Raw genomic sequence first — 5,000 nt, 5'->3', positions numbered from 1 at the left:
CTTGGGGGGTTTACATATACTCATAATTGTTGTTATAATTAAAATTGAGAAGGATTTTTTGATTGAAAAAATCCATACTGATTAGTTATATATCAAGTTGTATTTTCTTATGTCATTAGGAAAACAAAATTTGGAGATTCAAATCCAAGAATCATTCATGCATTCTAAGTCAATAGTTAATGGTTCCGATTTTCAGAAATTTGAATTTTGGATTTTGCGACTGAAAATCCACATTTGATTTTTCAATAGAAAGGTAAGAGAAAGCTTTGAACATTATGAATTTGGAGATAGACTCAATCGAAATTGAAAGGATGAATCAAACCCAATCAAAAGGGAAGAAGGATTAGGATTTCTTTGACTTTTAGGAAAAATTAAGGAAAACAGAACTCAAGGTGCAAGTACAATAAAAAAGCAGTTCAGTAATCCTGGAAAGTTTTCATCTATTTTGTATTTGTAGCATTTTGGCGACATGGCCGAGTGGTAAGGCAGAGGACTGCAAATCCTTTTTTGCCCAGTTCAAATCCGGGTGTCGCCTGATCAACAAAAAACTCGAAATCTCTTCTTTTCTTCTGTTCTGTTGATATAACCCGCCGAATGATTCTCCAGCAGAAGCAGAGAAAGCAGACTGTTGATACTTGTTTGATTCTAAACATCTGGTCTGGGGGTTTTTCTAAAAAATTATAAATATCTTTGCATTGCATATTTAGGCTTCAAGGAAATATTCGAATGCTAGAGGGGCTATCAAGACTTCGCAATTACCTTCTACTACAAATCAAGATTTTCTATTATTAATGCATTGTATAATGACTGGACCTTGATTAGATTGGAGAGCCCGATAGGAAATCTAAATAGTTGTGGAAGGGGGCGGAAGATACTTTATTATATACGAGGAACTCACGAAAAATCTCTGAGTGCTCAAGCATCCAATCAATTGAAATGAGGGTCAACAAAAAAAGAATAGGACCTATTATTCCTACATGTTCCATTAGTAACATTCCCTTGAGATGTTACTGCAGATTTTGCTTGTGTTTAATCTTTCCCGATTAGAAATCCTATAGGAATTTCTTATAAAATGAGCGAATTTATTGGATTGGTTTATTAATAGTCTTCGTTCTTTTTGACTCTGCGCCATTGATTCCACTATTATTAGTAAGGAATAACGGAACAATTCCTCTATATTTATAGAGATAGGGGACATAATTCATATGGATATAGTAAGTCTTGCTTGAGCTGCTTTAATGGTAGTCTTTACTTTTCCCCTTTCACTCGTAGTGTGGGGAAGAAGTGGACTCTAGGGGTCCTACTAATTGAGTTAAGGAAGCAAACTGTATCAATATCAATTGCTTTCGAGATCGTTCTGCAACACGTTTTGAACAAAATCAAAATATCTTCATTTTGAAATTCCATTGGACTCGACTGGAGTAATGTATTATAGGAATCATCCTCTTTCAATCAAAGAGCTATTTCAACGATTCCCATGTTTGTAGTTCGAAAGGAAGAGGATCCCAGGAAATTTATTCGAACCTAATTCTTCCGAAATTTTCTATTCCAATCAACGGCCTCTTACCAGGTGATACTGAGGAGGGCCGGACCCTTTTTTATTTGTTTCTCTCTTTACTGTTCAAAGAAAAGGTAGTTTTGTTAAGTGTATACGCACTTTGTATGAGAAAGAAAGGATATAAACATAGTGGTTGTCTAACGAGATACTATGCAGAATAAGATCTTCAGATGAGTCACATATTGCGCATTTACCGCTTTCGAATTTTTGAAATTGGATTTATGCTTTATCGACTTATTTCATATCATGGTTCAGGCGTTAAAAATCGGTGAGGTTTACTCTTCCTTTTCGATGCCCGTGGAACTACTGTCAATGGTTTACTCAATTACTTCTTGGGAATGTTAAAAAAAAGATTACTACGTGATTTTTTGAATCTGCCTATATCTATCGCTTTTCCTTCATTGATTTGATTCTTTCAATAGATACCGAGATTCAGATTGGAAATCAAAAATCTAGTAATTCAAACTATAAGACATAAGAGTAATTTAGATTGATCAGAACAAATATATATAGCAAATAAATGGAATTGGATGCTATGTCAATCCCATATATGGAATTGATATTCACATATATCAAGATAATATTGTAGATTGATCTATAGATCCATATCAAAAGATCCATATCAAATGCAGCCTCTATCTTTATTTTATTCCAGGGGGCAGCTTTATAACTACAATCTAACTAATAAATAGTATGGTAGAAATAAATAGATGAATCTTTCTTTCTACCATACTATCTATCTATTAGAATACTGCCGATTCTAGTCCACTCATTTCATTTAAGACATGAAATTAGAATCTTTTTCATTATATTTCGTCAATTTTGGCTAAGAACTCAGAAGTCAAGTTTCATTCAAATTAGTTAATAATTAATTGTTTTGACTGACTGTTTTTACGTAAATGATAAGTAGAAAAGCGGTAGGAACTAGAATAAATAGTGCAGTAGCAATAAATGCAAGAATATTTACTTCCATAATCTCATCGGTTTTTTACTTCGCAATAACTCGGGATTTAATCCCATAGAGATGATAAATCTTTGGCCTGTAAATTCAATGAATGAATATTACCTCTCGATGATCTTGAATCGGATCAATATCATGAATAACAATATCTGAACTATCAAATCAATTCATCGTCGAGAATTGAATAGTATAACATAGGAAGTTCTTTTATCCATACCGCCCCAAACTTGGATTCCTGACCCAATCCAAAATTCCTTTATTTATTTATCATTATCATTTTTTCTCATCTGTTCTTTTTTTCTCTCTAATCTATTTAGTTCCTTCTTGTACAATCATCTGATGAAGTCTCATCAAATAGCTCTTCCACTTCCAGTGGTCACATAGTTACAAACCCAAACAAACAATAAAAGCTAAATGGAAAAAGAAAGGAGTTTAGAACTAAACTATTTTTGACTTGGAAGACAAAGAAGTGTGATAAAGATGAGACCGTATAAAATGAATATTCATCAAATTGACTATTTTCCGATTTGTTCTTTCGTCGATGGGGCCTTAAAACAAAATGAAAAATCGGAAAAATGATTCATTCCCCTTTCTAAGAGGAGTAGGATCTTTCCTTTCCCATCCTTTCTTCGTAGATTATTAGCCCCGGGACACCTATACCAAAAGCTTAGTGTGCAATTTGCATGAAATCTATTTTTCAACTTCAAACTAGTAAGTGAGGTTCCATAAATCCGTAGCCAGAAAAATAAATTGTTTTTTTTTTGTTTTTTTCTGGAAAGTATTTTCTTATATTAAATTTTGTATTGGACAAGAAAGGAATTCCCCTTGTGTATGCGCGCCTCAAAAAGGTATAGTACTCGATTCCATTACATGCATCGGGGGCAATCGAAAAAGCCAGCATTTCTTGGAATACTGACTATAATGCTACCAATAATCGTACTAATCCAACCGCATATGTCTTTCTCCTACCAAAAGGAAAGAAAAAAGAAATAAGGATTTCCCCTTTGCTTTGACAATGAAATTCTGCCCCCGGTCCCCTTCATAAAAAGGGAGAGATTTATTGATATATTTATTGGATCCATCGGGACTGACGGGGCTCGAACCCGCAGCTTCCGCCTTGACAGGGCGGTGCTCTGACCAATTGAACTACAATCCCAGGGAAATACGGGATCTAGCAGAAAATTTGATTCTTTTTTATCTCCGGATCGGGTATTTCTGAAGTACAAAGGGGGTTATATCATCTCATGGCGGATTGGCGAATTTTTGGGCCGAGCTGGATTTGAACCAGCGTAGACATATTGCCAACGAATTTACAGTCCGTCCCCATTAACCGCTCGGGCATCGACCCAGGAAGAATCAATTTTAGACTTATTGGTAATCCATGATCAACTTCCTTTCGTAGTACCCTACCCCCAGGGGAATTCAAATCCCCGCTGCCTCCTTGAAAAAGAGATGTCCTAAACCACTAGATGATGGGGGCCTGCTTGACCAACCGCCATCATACTATGATCATAGTATGATCAGTTTTTTGAAATTGTCAATATAATCGAATGATTCTATCCGAGGGATCTTTCCCCCTTTCAGAATTGCATAGAATTTTTTTATTCGTCATTGATGAATTATTCATTAGAATCGCCATTAGAAATCTAGTAGTAGTATTTTTTTTTTGGAATTATTTCAATTGAATTTATTTCGATTATTTTAGTTTAGATTATTTAGTATTTCGAATTTTATTTAGAATTTTCTTTTTTTATTTATAAATAAAAAAAAAGTAATAAATACAAAAAATAGAAATAATAAGGAAGAGTAGGATTTTTGCAGGGAATGATTGGTCCGTCAGAAGAGGAAAAAGGTGTGAAATTCTATTTCTTTCACTTTCATTTGATTCATTGTTAAGACGATATATCCTTATCTCCCTCCCACCAAGACAGGAAATTAACAAACGAGAAATCTAGTAAGCGGGATCAAGAAGAAAATTCTTTTTTCTCCAAGAATTTAGTTCAGGAGACAAGTAGAATCTCTTCATTCCATGATTCGATGAAATATCTTGAATTTTATGTTGAATTGCTAGGTGTATGTACATGTATCAATCAAGTGAATTTTGTTCTGGTGGGATCAATTCAATAAAAGAAAAAAAGCAATTCGAGTCGGTCTTGAAACAATTCATTGCATTTTCTCCTAGACTTCCTAGGTAAATCCATTTTATTATTCAACAATGAGCCACTAGACACTATGTATCTACTGCATGTACTTATGCATATATACTTATGTTTATAATATATGTACCTATAGATATTTTATCCACATAGTGAATAATTCCGGAATTAAATCAAAAAGGCCCTTTTAACTCAGTGGTAGAGTAACGCCATGGTAAGGCGTAAGTCATTGGTTCAAATCCGATAAGGGGCTTTGTAAAACTCCAATCTAGTATTCATATTTGAGGGGAGAATTGTATTTTTATTTGTAATAAAAAAAGTAACT

General features: G+C 34.1%; 4 non-coding genes across 4 annotated transcripts; 2 read left to right on the top strand and 2 right to left on the bottom strand.

The window, feature by feature from the left end:
• The first annotated feature begins 463 nt into the window (after positions 1–463).
• On the top strand, positions 464–535 carry TRNAC-GCA (transfer RNA cysteine (anticodon GCA)). Its single transcript has one exon. It is a non-coding gene; the product is annotated as a tRNA-Cys (tRNA).
• A 3,066-nt stretch (positions 536–3,601) lies between these two features.
• TRNAD-GUC (transfer RNA aspartic acid (anticodon GUC)) lies at positions 3,602–3,675 on the bottom strand. The gene has a single exon. It is a non-coding gene; the product is annotated as a tRNA-Asp (tRNA).
• A 108-nt stretch (positions 3,676–3,783) lies between these two features.
• Positions 3,784–3,867, bottom strand: TRNAY-GUA (transfer RNA tyrosine (anticodon GUA)). The gene has a single exon. It is a non-coding gene; the product is annotated as a tRNA-Tyr (tRNA).
• A 989-nt stretch (positions 3,868–4,856) lies between these two features.
• Positions 4,857–4,928, top strand: TRNAT-GGU (transfer RNA threonine (anticodon GGU)). Its single transcript has one exon. It is a non-coding gene; the product is annotated as a tRNA-Thr (tRNA).
• The last annotated feature ends 72 nt before the right edge of the window (positions 4,929–5,000 follow it).

The sequence above is a fragment of the Nicotiana tabacum genome, chromosome 7 (assembly GCF_000715075.1).
Source record: "Nicotiana tabacum cultivar K326 chromosome 7, ASM71507v2, whole genome shotgun sequence".
Taxonomy (NCBI): Eukaryota; Viridiplantae; Streptophyta; class Magnoliopsida; order Solanales; family Solanaceae; genus Nicotiana; species Nicotiana tabacum.
The sequence above is the reverse complement of the archived record's forward strand: the minus strand, read 5'-3'. Positions and strand labels throughout refer to the sequence as shown.